Source organism: Arvicanthis niloticus, chromosome 11 (assembly GCF_011762505.2).
Source record: "Arvicanthis niloticus isolate mArvNil1 chromosome 11, mArvNil1.pat.X, whole genome shotgun sequence".
Lineage (NCBI taxonomy): Eukaryota > Metazoa > Chordata > Mammalia > Rodentia > Muridae > Arvicanthis > Arvicanthis niloticus.
In genome coordinates, this window is record NC_047668.1 from 65696197 (window position 1) to 65712673 (window position 16477).

The 16477-nt window shown below is 41.1% G+C and overlaps 1 pseudogene across 1 annotated transcript; it reads left to right on the forward strand.

Moving 5' to 3' along the window:
- The first annotated feature begins 19 nt into the window (after positions 1-19).
- On the forward strand, positions 20-11849 carry LOC117716921 (tetratricopeptide repeat protein 39B pseudogene; annotated as a pseudogene). Its single transcript, XR_013113333.1, has 2 exons — positions 20-368; positions 7292-11849. The product of XR_013113333.1 is annotated as a tetratricopeptide repeat protein 39B pseudogene (transcript).
- Positions 11850-16477: the final 4628 nt, after the last annotated feature.

Here is a 16477-nt window from a genome sequence, read left to right on the forward strand (position 1 = left end):
ACAAAGGAGCTGGGCGGAAACAGCCTAGAGGCGGAGCGGAGGGAACTAAGAGACGGACTTTGGTTACGGGCGGAGGGATACGTTTCCATGGGAACGCCAGGATCTTGCCCTTAAACCTGTGGCCTTCCGGCTGGTCTCCTGCTCCCTCCCCTCCCCTTCCCCTTTCCTGAACCTTAAGGAGTCTCCTAACCTCACCCAACCCTTTTACCTCTTCATTTTAATCTAGAAACTGACAGCGACAGTAACCTAAGTACAGGTACATTAGACCGTTCTGTGAAAGTGTAAAATTTAACCGCTGATGTCGCTGTCGCCACCTTTGGGGTACCTGGCCTAGTCTGCTATTCAGTGATCTTAAAGGCTCAACAGAGGTAATAAGACTATGAACAGAATGAAAATACCCCTTATGTCTAATGGTCATCACGGGCCTCAAAAGGGATGACTTCTCCCAGGGATTCTGGATAATACTTCTCCTATTTGTACTGTCAGTCACTAATTTGTCACCAAGTTTGATCTGAATCCTTGGGAGTTTGCTGAAACAAAGGGATAGAGTTGGGGAGAAGGGGTTCTGGCAATGTTAAAATTGTAGCAAAACTGTAAACGTTTGCAAGCATACTGAGCCGAGACAATTCTTGCATTTGGAGCACAAATTTATTTTTCCCTTCTAGTGCTTTGGATTTTTAAAGTTGTGTTTAAATTTTTACTTAAAACCTTACAGCTCGCCGGGCAGTGGTGGCGCACGCCTTTAATCCCAGCACTTGGGAGGCAGAGGCAGGTGGATTTCTGAGTTCGAGGCCAGCCTGGTCTACAGAGTGAGTTCCAGGCCAGCTAGGGCTACACAGAGAAACCCTGTCTCGAAAAACAAAAACAAAAAAATAAAAAACAAAAAACAAAAAACAAACAAAAAAAAAACACAGCTCAGCCACTCAATGCATATCAAGTGAAACTCTTATCTCTATGTTAGAGTTGCTTAAAATCTGCCTTTGACTTTACCCAATGCATTTGCCAGAATTTAGCTCTAAAAATAGAGTTGAGTTCTTTTTTATCAACCACTGAAAAACAAACCAAAAAAACAGACATTACATCATAACTATTTGGAATAATCAAGGGTTGGAAATTTTACACATAAAAGAGGAAATTCTTAGGTATGTGTATTTTATCTTTTTCATTTTCATTTGGTGTGTTAGATTCAGATGTGGAGTGGAGAGAAAGGAGTCCTATTTGGTCAATAAAGCATGAGACTCTTAAGTGCTACCAATTTATATGCATGTTGATTTTCAAATATTTAAAATAATAGAGTGTCTCAACAAAATCTCTCAAGAAAATAGAAACTCTACACAGTTCTGCCTCAGTCTTACAGTTGTGTTTGCTTGCTACAGTGTCTCCTGAAGTCCAGGCTGGCCTCCCTCAGATTCACTATGTATAGAACCCATAGCTTTTAATCATGCTAGGGAAATATTCTTCTAATCTGAGTTACATCCCCAATCCCTGATTTTTGTTTTTATCTGCTTCTCTTCTAAAAAGCATTGAGCAATAATTATAAAAATGTTTACTCTCTCTGAAGGAATAGCAATTCTATAAAGTCTAATTTCACATTTTTGTTTGTTTGGGGTTTTGTTTTTTATTTTTTTTTTTTTTTTTTTTTTTTGGTTTTTGAGACAGGGTTTCTCTGCGTAGTCCTCGCTGTCCTGGAACTCACTCTGTAGACCAGGCTGGCCTCGAACTCAGAAATCCACCTGCCTCTGCCTCCCAAGTGCTGGGATCAAAGGCGTGCGCCACCACCGCCTGGCTGTTTGTTTTTCAAGATGGGGGTCTCTCTGAGTAGCCCTAGCTATCATGGAATTCCCTCTGTAGACCAGGCTAGCCTGGAACTCAGAGAGATCCACCTGCCTCTGCCTCCTGAGTGCTGGACTTAAATCTGTATGCCACCATACCCAACCTCCAGATTCAGTTTAAATTAATCTATTTAGGTTACCAAATATTATAACATTTGCTAATATAAGCTATTGAGTAATTATTAATATGCTGTACCTGTTAAATCTTGGTTGTTAACACATTAAAGTTGGAGGTTGTGGCTAAGACAGGAAAATCATTAGAGGCCAACCTGGGTTACATAATATTATAGGCCAGTCTGATCTGTATAGGAAGACCCTATCTTTGAATTTAGAAAAAAAAGGAAGGTAGAGTATTCATAATCTTTTTACATCAATTTTTAAAATTTATCTTCATTTATTAAATGTAACATTTCCAGAAAGAGTTGAACAGTTGTTTTTGTTGGTGTTGTTCATTTATTGAAACAGGATCTTGCTGTAAGCTCTTTCTACAACCATCTTCCAGTGTTCTGAGGAAAAAGTTGACGCCATATATATATATTGGTGATTTTACCTAGTGCCTAAGGCATGAATGCAGGAGGCAGGGGAAAGCTCACTTTTAAATCTTGCTTTTATTTTTATAAAAATAAAAATAGTTTTATTTTTAAATCATTGTCACTGTTATGTCAGATGAGGAAAACCCTAAAATAAGACAAGCAATTTAAATGTTTTATACAGCTCTCTCTTTCTCTCTCTCTCTCTCTCTCTCTCTCTCTCTCAAAAAATTTTTTTTTATTTATATGAGTACACTGTAGCTGTCTTCAGACACACCAGAAGAGTGCATCAGATCCCATTACAGATGGTTGTGAGCCACCATGTGGTTTCTGGGAATTGAACTCAGGACCTCTGGAAGAGCAGTCAGTGCTCTTAACTGCTGAGCCATCTCTCCAACTCTCTCTCTCTCTCTCTCTCTCTCTCTCTCTCTCTCTCTCTCTCTCTCTCTCTCTTTCGAGACAGGGTTTCTCTGTGTAGTCCTGGCTGTCCTGGAACTCACTCTGTAGACCAGGCTGGCCTTGAACTCAGAAATCCACCTGTCTCTGCCTCCCAAGTGCTGGGATTAAAGCCGTGCGCCACCACCGCCCAGCCACCCTGTCTCTCTCTTAAACACAAAGAAATAATCTAACTGGGTGGTGGTGACACATGCTTTTAATCCCAGCATTTGGGAGGCAGAGACAAGCAGATCTCTATGAGTTGGAGGCCAGCCTGGTCTAGGTAGTGAGTTCTAACAACCCCTCAGGAAAAAAGGTCTAACAGTGGTCTTTTAATGTGGATGTATGTATGATGTACTTACACATGTGCATATTCACTGCAGGTTGCTCTAAATATCCATGTTCAACTACATCCTTTCATTATTTTTCTATAAACCACGATCAGCTGTTCTCCCAGAATGCTTTTAGAAATGCTAGAAAGGAAAGGTTTATGGAATGTATAGTTCTGTCATATTATAAAAAATGAACTTATTAGCTGCATGCTACATACACTGCAAACAATACTAAACTATGAAGGTAGAGAGAGAATACGAAAGAGCTCTGAGTGCTTTGGCCACCTTCCAACACACAGGGCATGGTAACTCATGGTTGTAATTCCAGCATGCAGCCAGCTGAATCAGGAGAATCCTGGGTTTGGGGACAGCCCCAGGCGCATGGAAGACTAGGGGTAGGGTAGGGAGTAAGAATGTGATAGTAAAACCAGAAGAAGAAGAAAACAAGTGCAGAGGATGCTTAGGAGTTTAAAACAACCCAGGGAACGCCAGGTTTTCTGAGGAACATCTTGTTATATTAAAAAATATACAAGTAAGTAATCTCGATGCCCTTAACAAATCATTCATGTTCTTCCTTCTCCAAAGAATACTGATGAGCTGGACTGGATCTGACCGAGGGTCTAACTACAGAGAAAGATTATTTTAGGCTTGGGATTCAACAGTTTATTCTGCACCATTTCAGAAGGAGAGAACCATGAAGCTAGGGAGAGTCCAAGGGTGAAGTGTGTGTAGTTTAAAACAGGACAATTCCTGGAGCCTTTTCAAGTGAAACTCTTTCAAATTATTTTACATAATAACTTAATACTTATAAAATTGTTTAAGATAATGTGAACAATGTAAGTTTCAAGGTTTCTCCACGATTGAGAGATACTGCTCCTTAGACATAGGACTTACCTGTGGAAACTTTGTCTGTAAGTGGCTATTGACTGTACTTAGAGAAACACTGGTTTAAGACCATTGACTTTCCTTGATCTAGAACCTAGAAATGATTTGATTCTGCCATAAATTAATAAATAGCTAAGTGTGGCAGCATGTGCTTATAATCCCAGCACATGGGAGTTAAATGTAGAAGGATTACTGCTAATTTGAGACTAGCCTATTATAGGCAGGAAATTATAGAGCAGTCAGAGCTATGTAAGGAGATTCTGTCTTTAAAAGATGTTTAAAAGGTTGGCAAGATAGCTCAGCAGATAAAGGGATGCTGCCATCCCTGAAGATCTGAGTTTGATCCCAAAGACCCACTTGGTAAGAGGAAACCTACTTATACAAGTTTTCTTCTGACTTCCACATGAGTAGTGTTTGTGTGTGTGTGTGTGTGTGTGTGTGTGTGTGTGTGTGTGTGTGTGTGTTTGTGCATGCGTGCGTGCGTGTGTGAGGGCACGCGCACAAGTGTGTACCGAGTAAATGAAGGTATTTTTAAATTTTAAATGTATTTTACTAAAATAATAATAATTGATAAACGTAAATTTTTTTTTTTTTTGGTTTTTTGAGACAGGGTTTCTCTATGTAGTCCTGGCTGTCCTGGAACTCACTCTGTAGACCAGGCTGGCCTCCAACTCAGAAATCTGCCTGCCTCTGCCTCCCAACTGCTGGGACTAAAGGCGTGTGCCACCACCACCCAGCTATGATAAACGTAATTTTCTAAGGAAAATCCCAGTACTCAGGAGTCAGAGGCAAGCAGAGTTCTGAGTTCAAGGCCAGCCTTGTCTACACTGAGAATTCCAGGCCAGCCAGAATTACACAGTGATAGTAAGACCCTGTCTCAAAAGTTAAAAAAAAAAAAAAAAAAAAAAAAAAAGAGTAAGAGTAAGAGCAGGCCTGGCGTCCTATAATCCCAGAATTTGGGAGATAGAAGCAGAAGGGTCAAGAATTCAAGGTCATACATCACTACAGAGTTTGAGATAGCCCATGATGGGGCTACATGAAACTCTGTCTTAAAACAAAATGGAAAAATAAGAGACAGAGATTAAAAAAAATATTTGGGCCAGGTAGTGATGGTGCAAGCCTTTAATCCCAGCACTTGAGGGGCAGAGGCTGGCAGATCTCTGTGATTTTGAGGCCAGCCTGGTCTACAGAGTGAGTTCAGGCAGAGAAACCATGTCTCAATCAAACAAATAATACACACACACACACACACACACACACACACACACACACACACTGGAAAATTTGTGTCTATACTGAATATGTACAGACTTGTCCTATCCGATACAATATAACTATTTACACAGTCTTTGTATTATAAGTAATCTAGAAGGCTGGTGGTGGTGCACACTTTTAATCCCAGCACTTGGGAGCCTGGTCTACAGAGCAAGTTCCAGGATAGCCATGCAGAGACTCCCTGTCTTTCTTGATAGATAGATAGATAGATAGATAGATAGATAGATAGACAGATAGATAAATAGATAAAATAAAATTTCTAAAAAAAAAAAAAGCCCAAAAAAACCACAAGTAACCTGGAAATGATTTAAAGTCCTCAGAAGAATGTGCATAGTTGAATGCTACTTTATATAAGAGATTTGAGCATCTATAGTGTTTAGTGATGTAGCACAAGACAGCTTTTTCTTCATGTATAAGGCCATAGGTGTTATCCCTAACATCATAAATAAATAAATAAATAAATAAATAAGGACAATCCAATTCTATAGGCATGGTAGTGCATGCCTATAAACCCAGCAGCCAGGAGGCAGAGGAAGGAAGATCATGGGAAGTTGTAGCCAGCCTGATTTACATAGCACATTTCAGGTTACCTAGGGCTATGTTGTAAGACCCTGTCCCAAAAACAAACCAAGAGCTGGGGAGATGGTTCAATGGGTTAAAGTGCTGCTGCACAGAACGACGGGCTGGAGTTGTGATTCCAGAACTACCCCTAAAGCAGCCTCCCTGTAATCCCAGGGCTTGGGTGTAGAGAGAGATGGGATCCCTGGAGCAAGCTGACTAGCCATATTACCCAGTATCAGGGAACTCTGCTTCCAGCAAGAGACTCTGCCTCAGTAATTAAAGTAGAAAGCAATTGTGGAGAATGAGAGTCTATGGTATTCAATTTGAAAATAGCTTCATAAAGGACAGAGGAAAACAATCTTTGTCTTTAGGCAGAATCTGGCTGTCACCTATGTGCCTCTGGATAACCTTGAAAGAATCACTATCCTTAGTTTTATAGTTTTATCCTTACTTCCATTTTTTTTTTTTTTTTTTTTTGCTTTTTTTTTTTTTTCCTGCTGCTTTTGCAATTTGGGGGATATAACCCAGGGCCTTGTGCATATTAGGCGAGAACTCTACCCCTGTGATACATTTTCAGTACTATTCACTGCTATTTCACCTCAAGACTGACTTCTCTCTCAGTGCATCACCTAGCTTTCCCATGCACAACAGAGTCTTCCAGGGACATGTGTGATTAACATGGTTTCCTGGAGGTTATTAATTATAGCTGCTAATTCCTTGAAATATAAATTGTAAAGCCAAATATTTCCCTAAATAACCACCTCTAGATGATCCTCATCAACCTTTTTAAAAAATGTAGCATTGCTTTTTTTTCTTTTGCCCTGTGTATTAAACGTTGCATTTGTTTGCTGGGCATGGGAGTCCATTCCTTTAAGAGGCAGAGATAGGTGCATCTCTGTGAGTTAAGGCCAGCCTGACTTGATGAGTGAGTTTCAGGATAGACAGGGCTAAGTGGGAAGACCTTGTCTCAACACTCTCCCCAACAAACAAAGAAACAAACAAATAAATGAAAAACTAGTTTCAGTGACAGTGTATGCGTAGCACTCAGAATAGTTTGGAGGGCTTTTTCATCCCCATAATCTTTGTTCTCTGGACTGAACAGTACACACCTTCCTTAGTTTGATTGAATTAGAGAACTTTATAGGTCTCCTTTCTAACCAGATTCTTGCCTCCTAGTGAGAGTTTGTGCAGCTACTACAAAACACACACAATTGTGTGTTTGTGCAATTTGTTCAATGACCAACTGGGTACAGAAGAACTCTACTGATTGCAAAAGGTTTACTTTTTAGTGCTTAGTTTTCTTTAGCACATTCTAGATGAACTTTTCAGAAATTCATCTTCTGGGTACATAAAGTGATCCTCTCCTTGTCTGACATAGATCATAGAGAATACCTAATGCTGCATCTCACAGCTAGTCTTGCATTTGCCTCCATTTTAACAGCAACACTTCAGACTGAGCTTTGTGTGGAAGAAGAGACCCTGGTCAGGAGTGCAGCAGCTACTCACATTGCAACTCCACTTCAGATATTCCTACCTCTAATCGAGGAAGCAAACATGTCACGGTTCCAAAGACATGAGGACAATGACCTGTTAAATACCCTTAGTCTGAGTGAAGGCGAGACTGATAGAATGGCGAGAGTAACTAAAACACTCAATCTAAGAGACAGTGAAGCAGAGGACAAGTTCGAGGATGCCCATGAAATTATCCCTGTGGCAACGACAATGAACCTTTTATCATCCCTGGAAGAATGCACAACTGGATTGTATTTGTTTCTAAATAACAGATTCTCAGACGCCATCAATCTCATTCACCCGTGGTCAAAAAACAGTTCATACCACGCCCTAATATACAGTATGTTCATGGTTGTCAAGGCTATCCTTACTTTTGAGCCACAGGATATCCAGATCGGAATGAATGCTGCAAAGGAAGCTTTGAAAACTTGCAACAATTTCCGAAAAAAACCCAGGATAATGACTTTATCTCGCCTAGTGAGTAGGCAGGGCATAAAGTGTATCAAGGAGGAGGAATTACATGCAGAAGTCTGTTATGCCGAGTGTCTAGTCTTGAAGTCTGCTATAACATTTATACAGGACGACAGCTTGCTGAATTTCCTTAAAAGCGGTGTCAATGTTGGGTCAAGCTATCAAATATACAAAGATTGCCAACAGGTCTTAGAATTTATGCCTGAGAACCAAAGTAAAACCCACAGACACCTGAATGGAGGGATAAAGTTTGGAGTTGGAGTATTCAATCTGATGTTTTCACTTGTACCACCAAAGTCACTTAAACTTCTCAATATGGTTGGCTATTCTGGAGATAGAGACGTGGGCCTGGCTTTGCTTCACGACAGTGCATCTGAACCCCATATAAATAACATCTTAAGTGTGTTCACTCTTCTCTTTTATTACAATTATGTGCGTGTAGTTGTTGGTGTTGAAAAGACTTCTACTGCTGCTACAGAGAGTCTCTTCCTGATCTACCTTGAAAAATTCCCTAACTGTGTTGTACTTAAGTTTTTTCGTGCACGTTTCAACATGTTAAATGGGAACTTTGAAGGCGCAAAGTTAAAGTTACAAGAGTGCATTATTACTCAGAATGAATGGAAGCAGGTCCACCACCTCTGCTACTGGGAACTCATGTGGTGCCATATTTTTTTGCAGAATTGGAAGCAGGCATACAACTATGCCAACCTACTGTTTCAGCATAGCAGGTGGTCTAAGGCGATCTACACGTACAGCAAAGCTATAATATTGGCACTGCTTCCTCCTGACTCTGTGGACTCAGAAAATGAGACCTTGAGCTCTTACTTCCTACGTGTAGATAGCCTGAGAATCAAATTTTTAGGCTCTTCTGTGCCCATAGAAAAGTTTATTGCTGAGAAAAGTCAGCGCTATGGTACTACGACGGGCTGGTTTACAGCACAGCCCCTTCTGGAATTCATGTACGCCTGGAGTGGCTTCCGAGTCATGAGCAAGAAAATAGATCTTATTTCAAGTTGGCTAATGATAATTGACAAAGGAAAAGAGCTTTTGAGTGAAAACCCAAATGAGGAGTATGGCGTAGATGACATGAGCTTGTTAAACCTGCTGAAAGGCCTGTGCCTGAAGCATTTGGGCAAACACCTGAAGGCTGAGCACTACTTTATCCGCGTTATCAGGAAGGAGAAAATGTTAAAGTACGACCACTACTTGGTGCCGTACAGTTACTATGAACTGGGAATGCTACACTACCTGAAAGGAGACTATGCTAATGCAACGAAAAACCTCGACAACATAAAGAACTACAAAGACTATTCCATGGAAGCCCGGCTACAGTTTAGGGCTCATATTGCCCTTGAACAAATAGCTAAATTAGAAAAGTGATTCTTAACCCAGTGTGCTTCTGTGTAGTATGAGTGGAATATCTACAGTCAAGTAATTAGTGGGTAGAAAAGTAATTCCTCTGTGAAAAGCAAAAATCCAAGCGGCAGCTGCTAAGAACCAGCTAACTAAGAAAGGGACACGCCATTGCTTTGCCCTCTCTCCTCCTCCTTCCCCATAAAATGCAATGCTCACACTGAGAAACGGAGTGACGCACATTCTTGCAAAAGGAAAGGCAGATGCTGTACACTGCACAAACATTCATGAGGGGATTACATCAATAGTTTTTAAACTTCCATAGGTTTAGCCCTCCACTAAATTCTGAGTATGTGTTTCACCTAACACAGTGAATGCTTAACTGGTAAAGAAATGACCTGGGCCATTACTGTTTCAAAAATAATGGCAACACTGAGTACTATAAACTCTGAAAGGGATTTCCCTTACAATCACTTTCATTGGCTTTTATAGCAAAGGCGATATTCCCCTATGTGATAAGGAATATCTTTTACACTTTTACATGAGGAGTACTAAGAAGCTCTAGTGTGAATTTCTAATTTGCCAGAGAAGGAGAAGAAAGAAGTCTCCATCCACACATAAACCCTATGATGATAATTGGGGGAAATCAAGATGACTAGGGAAATGGCTTAGCAAGTAAAGCATTTGCCACAAAAGCATGGAGACCAGAGTTTGGCTCCCCAGAACTCAGGTAAATTCTTCTGGATGGCTGTGGCAGCCCCACTTGTAAGAGGTGGGAGGAGATGGAGGTCCCAGGAACAAGCTGGCTAGTTAGAGGAACCATGTCTGAGAGGTCTAGGTTCAGCTGAGAGACTGCCTTAATAAAGTGAGGAGCAATCAAAAACTTCTAATATCAACCTGAGACCTCCACATGCACAGACACACACACATACACTCCTACACATGTGTGCCTACACTCATGAGAAGAAGCAAACACAGACATACTTTACACAACGGAAAAGTTAAAAATGAATGAACATTTTTAGGGGAAATAAGATGAGGCTGTTGGAGGTACAATTAAGTGAGGAACCCTTGCTTTTGTTGTCTTCCCTGAGGTGTAATTTCTATTTAAGACCACCTAACTTTTCAACACCGTTAAACCACTCAAGAGCAAACGGTAGTTATAGATTTGGGCGTCGGTATTGTTTTACCTGCCTTAGTGATTAAAAACTAGTGCCCAGTTTCCAGACCAGTCAGCTGGCTGAATACATCCTCACTCCTTGTTAGGAAAGAGCCTGCAGACTTCCAACCCCAACACTCACAGGGGGAGGCTGCGTGCCTGGGCTACACACACAGACCCTGGGCAGATGAAAGGAAGCAGAACACGAGGTTGATACTGGGAATGTTGCTTTGTCATAAAAGTGATTGCCTAACATAGCAAGGCCTGAGTCTGATCCCCTGCACCCCACAGACAATAATGTGTTCTCTTAGTTTCTGAAGTTTGGATTGTGAAAACACATTCTCTTAATGCTTAATGGGTGTTGTGGCCAAAGGATTAAATGGAGCACAATGGGGCAGCAAGTTATTTTAGATTTAGCAATGCTTGGTTTGTTAGAGAGAGGATGAAAGTGAGAGAGGAGTTACAGCAGTTTGTGAGCTGCCTAACGTGTGGGACTGACCGTGAGTCCATCTGGGAGGCACTCTATTACACACTCTTAACTGCTGAGCCATCTCTCCAACCCTTTAGCTTTTCATTTTTTTTTTTCTCGAGTCAGGGTCTTATGGAGTAGGCTGTTCTCATGTCTATAATCCCATCAGTTGGGAGATGATGACAAAGGATGAAGGTTTTAGGGTCATCCTGGGTTACAAAGTGAGTTAGAAGCTAACCTGGGCTACATGAAACTCTGTCTCAAAAACAAGAAATAGCAAATGTCACTTTCATGGTTTATATTTATTGCTTTAGAGTACAAAACAAAAAAAAAAAAAATCCCAAAACAGAAAAACATGTTCATCTTAGAAAAATAAACCAATCTTCACTTTATGCCAGAGAAATCAATTCTGCTTCCCTGGGGTTGTGACTCTTCCCCTGGGCAAGCAACATAATCCCAATCAGTTCAAAGACTCGACAGTTTTTTAAAGTTAGATTTTTTTTTTTTTTTATTAAAGATATAGTGTTCTGGAAATGTTTTTCCAAATACCATTCTTTACTTTGCTTGGGTACACAGAATATATTACATCAATATTTGTAGTGTATATGTTTTAGTTCCCTATATTCCCCAGGTCCAATTTTTCTGCATTCCCTCTCTCTCTTTTTATTTCTTGACCTGGGAAATTGAATCCCTGGCCTGTAACATGCTAATCCAGTGTTGTACTATTGAGACACATTCCTAACCCCCTTGCACCCTTTCTTTGCATCTATCTATCATCTATATCTATCTATCTATCTATCTATCTATCTATCTATCTATCTATCTATCTATGTTTTGTTTGTTCTTTGAGACCCAGTTTCTCTGTGGTGTAGCCCTGGTTAACTTGGAACACACTCTGTTGATCAGGCTGGCCTCAAACCCAGAGATTTGCATGCCTCTGCCTCCTGAGTGCTAAGAACAAAGGCAAGTGTCATAACGGCTGGGTTGTTTGCATTGACTTAATCCTGTCATTTCATAGTAAAAAATAAACAATTATCTGCAAGTCTATTTATTCATGCATTAAAAGACATGAACATACAGTATCCACGTATCAAAGGGCTAAGGCTAGAGGGTTGCTAAAGTAGCCTAGACAGCAAAGTGAGACCCCTGTCAAAACAACAGTAAAGAAAACAATAAACCATTGCTAATGTTAATTTTTAGGGTTGGGATGTAATTCAATGATAAAGTACTTACCTAATATGCTTGAAACTCTGGGCCGCTCAAGTATACAGTTAATTTTTTTAAGTTCTGACAGTGCCTGGCATAGTTTGTCTCTGGGTTGTGTCATGTGTCCTGCAGACCCCATCCCAGTTTCTCTTGGTGATGTGATTGAAAGTATATACCACTACTCCAAGCTTATACAATTCTGGAGTATTGTATAAATAAAATAAAATTAGTATTGTGAAGACTAATGCAGGAGGATCTTGACTTCTAGGCTAGCCTGGGCTACATAGTGAGCACCTATCTCAAAAGACAGTAACAATTTTTAAAAGATTGTAATTTAGTCAGCTAGACATGGGGCATACACTTTAATCCTGACACTTGGGAGACAGAGGATGGTGGATATATGAGTTTGAGGTCAGCCTTGTCTACAGATTGAATTCTAGGATGGCCAGGGTTACACAGAGAAACCCTGTCTAGGAGGGAAAAAAAATCAATATAACCTGAGCACCGACTATATGCTAGGTAGAGAGCTGGTTGTTAAGTACATGGTTGCCAATAAAACAAAAGATAGCCCCTGCTCACTTTTACAGGGATTTGAGGGTTAATGATGTCTTAGTTATAAAATTTTAGAGCTGAAATGGGTTTTTTTTTTTTTTTTTTTCCTCAGAGACAGGGTTTCTCTGTGTAGCCCTGGCTGTCCTGGAACTCACTCTGTAGACCAGGCTGGCCTCGAACTCAGAAATCCACCTGCCTCTGCCTCCCAAGTGCTGGGATTAAAGGCCTGCACCACCACTGCCCAGCTATCTTTTTTATTTTTAACATTTATTTATTTTATGTATATGAGTACATTGTTGCTGACACACCAGATCCCATGGGTATGTGTCAACATGTAGTTGCTGGAAATCAAACTCAGAACTTCTAGGAAGTGCAGTCAGTGTTCGTAGCTGCTGAGCCATCTCTCCAGACTGGGGCTTGGGTTATCTAATCATATATTTTAATTTTTAGATGAGATGAGTAAAATCCAGTCGGTGAAACTGTATGCATCCACACTTGTGTACCCACATGCAAGCAAATAAACACAACACACACACACCACAAACACAACACACACACATACACCACACACACAACACAAACATAACACACACACAAATGAAAAAAAAAATCTGTTTTTAGCCATGCATGGTAGTCAATTCTCATAATCTTAGTATTTAGGAAATGTCAGGAAGAGTTCAAGATCACCCTCAGCTTCACAGCAAGCTCAAGGCTAGCCTGGGCTAAATGAGACCCTCCTCCCACAGCTAAAGAAAATAATTCTAGTTTTTAGCAGAAATCATAACAACAAAATGATAGCAATATTTTCTGTGTGTGTTTACTGTGTGGGGACGTGTGTGGGGGTGTGTAGGTTTGTGTGGGTGAACACATGGGGCAGAGGCCAGGGAGTCAATGCCAGGTGGCTTCCTCAATCATTTCTGTAGTATGACCTATTTTGTGTGCTTGGACCTTTAAAGGACCCTACACCTTTCACTGTCGGTTGCCTCTTGGAATTCTGGGACAGGAGGCTGAGAGCAGGCAGTAGGATTGGGGAGTAGCAAGGAGTAGGGTCCAGGAGATGGAAGAGTAGGATCAGAGAGTAAAAGAGAAGACAGTTGTTGACAGTTGAGGCAGGAGAAGCTGAGCTGAGCCAGAGAAGATATTGTTTGGAGACAGGAGAAGAACCCACACAAAGTAGCTAAAAAAAGAAAAAAATAAAGACTAAAAGCTATCTCTCTCCCTCTCTCTCTCTCTCTCTCTCTCTCTCTCTCTCTCTCTCTCTCTCTCTCTCTCTCATATGCATGCATGCACATGTGCTGGCTTGGTAGACACTTTAAGCCTACAGAGGTTGACGTTAAAGGAGGAGGTTGCACTGAGAGTGTAAGCACCTGAGTTCATGCAGCCACCATCAGAAGCCAGACAAGCCACTATAGTCTGGTAAGATTGTTCAGTGGTTAAAGGAACTTGCCACTATTCCTGTTAAACTAAGTTGGAAGATATTATTATTGTTATTAATTTTATTATAGACAAGGCCCCACCATGTAGCTCTGGCTGTCCTGGAACTCAATACTGTAGACCAAGCTGGCTTTGAACTCACTTGCCTCTCTGTCTTCTAAGTTTGAGATTACAGCCCTGCGTCCCCGTGCCCAGCATCCACTTTACTTTTTGACCTTCATTCAGAACTTGGGACTTGATGCTTTGGTGAAAATGGCAGGCTAACAGGCCTGGGATCTGGCAGTCACAGCCCCAAACCCTGAGGTTACAGATTCATGCTGCCATGCCAGGGTTTTATGTGGGTAAACTCAGGACCTCATGCATACATACCAAGGACTTTACACTCTGAACCTTCTCACAAGTCCTCTATTTTGGTTTTGTTTTGGTTTCTGAGACAGGGTCTTACTCTGTAGCCTTGGCTGGCCTGGAACTCACCATACAGACGGGGCTAGCCTCTGCCTCTGTACTGCTGAGATTAAAGATATGTACCACCACATCCAAGCTAAAACGCATTCGTGTGTGTGTGTGTGTGTGTGTATGTGCGCGCGCGTGTGTGTGCGTGCTTGTGGAAATCACAGAAGTTGGAGTTGGTTCTCTCCTTCTACAGATGTCTCAGAGATCAAACTTAGGTTATCAGCAAGTTCCTTTAACCACTGAGTAATCTCACTGGACAACAGGGGCTCTTCTGGCTTCTGATGTTGGTGATGGGTATATGAACTCGGGTTCTCATGCTTCCAGTGTAAGCAAGTGCTTTACTAACAGCCATCACCCCAGGACAGTGTATTCTCCTAACACCACTATAGTGCCTGGTGCCCCTGCTGGCCAAATGTGTGTCAGCTCCTGGGAGTTAGAGTTATCATTGTAAGCAGCCATGAGGGTACTGGGGATTGAATCCTGGTCCTCTGAAGAACAGCCAGTGCTCCTAGCCACCGAACCATCTCTCCAGCCCCTTAATGTATTATTTACCTAGATTTGTTTTTTTTGTTCTCTTCTGTATCTGTGTAGGGCAACCTCAGGTGTCGTTTTCAGAAAATCCACCTTGAGACAAGGTGACAAGGTCTCATTAGCCCAGAATTTGACAATTAGACTAGTGAGCCCCAGAAGTCCTTGTTTTCACTTCCCAGCCATGAGATTACAGATGAACCATACTGGCTTTTTTTTTTTTTTTTTTTTTTTAATAGAGCTATTCCTAGCTCTCATCAATATAATCTTGATGACCAAGCATATACATAAAGAAGAGACATTTCAATTGGCTGGCACTAATTGAATGACCAGAAAAGCTAGAATATTTTAAATATCTTATACTTAGCTGCAACACAATGCAACTAATTTGTGTGTGTGTGTGACAGGGATGTCTTAGAATTCACTATGTAGACTAATTGATCTCAAAATCCCCACCTACTTCTGCTTCCTCCATGTTTGGATTAAAGGCCTGTGTACCACTTGTGGCCCAAATGCAACTCAAATTTTTGATAATTTGGACAGGGTAGGGGGCATGACCTTGTTTCAAAAGAGAAAGAAAACATAAGGCCAAACATGTCTGCAGTAAAGTATGAAACTTAAAATGCAAGTGAACAGTTGTCACAGATCAGTTGTAGCTTTTTTATTCTGTGGTTTTAAAGGTCAAACATTTTCTCCCACACTCTTAAATAACTTGGAATTTATATTAGCTCTTTGTAGATTTATAGAGGGTTTTAACTGATAAAGTCTAACTTAATCCATGAAAGCTCATTAATATAAGCAGTCAGTCATTCAATGAATGAAGGTTTTGGGAAGGATTATTTGCTATGGAATTCCAAGTAGTAATAAGAAAAGCCGATTCACATTTAATGTTTCTGCTGCTTGGCTTGACAGTCTTATAGCTCAGTTTTTGTTCATCGCCCTTGTTTGTTTGTTTCAGTATCGGCAGAATCTTAGCATTTACTGCCTTGCACCACGTTTCAGTATCACAGTCTCGAAGATTCTGCAGTATGTCAGAGCCTAGTCAGTTACGTGCCCTGAAATCTGAAGCAGAAGCAAGGGCTCTCTATCCCTTTCCACTAAAGGAGTTTATAATGAGTGATAGTGCTCAACATAATCCAGTGCTGATCTTCCCAGCTTCCGTAATGCCCTCGAGATTTACTGAGAGTACGTCCCCAAAGGCGTACGCATTTTAACCGTCCCCAAAACGAGCTAAACAAGAATTCAGGCCATTCACCTCGACTCCTACAGCCTTAAGATTTACCCAGAGAGTTTTGTGTTGAATCCAGGGCAGAAGCGCATTTTCATACTCCACTTAAAAAGCTTTGAGGACATGGTACGAACACTTTCCTCTTACAACGATTTCTTGAGATATTTACGGTGGCCGGGAGAACTCGGGTTTCTTTGTACACAACCTGCAGTGCTGGTGACTCCGACCCCCAGCAAGAACGGAGGCAAAGGACTACAGAGCG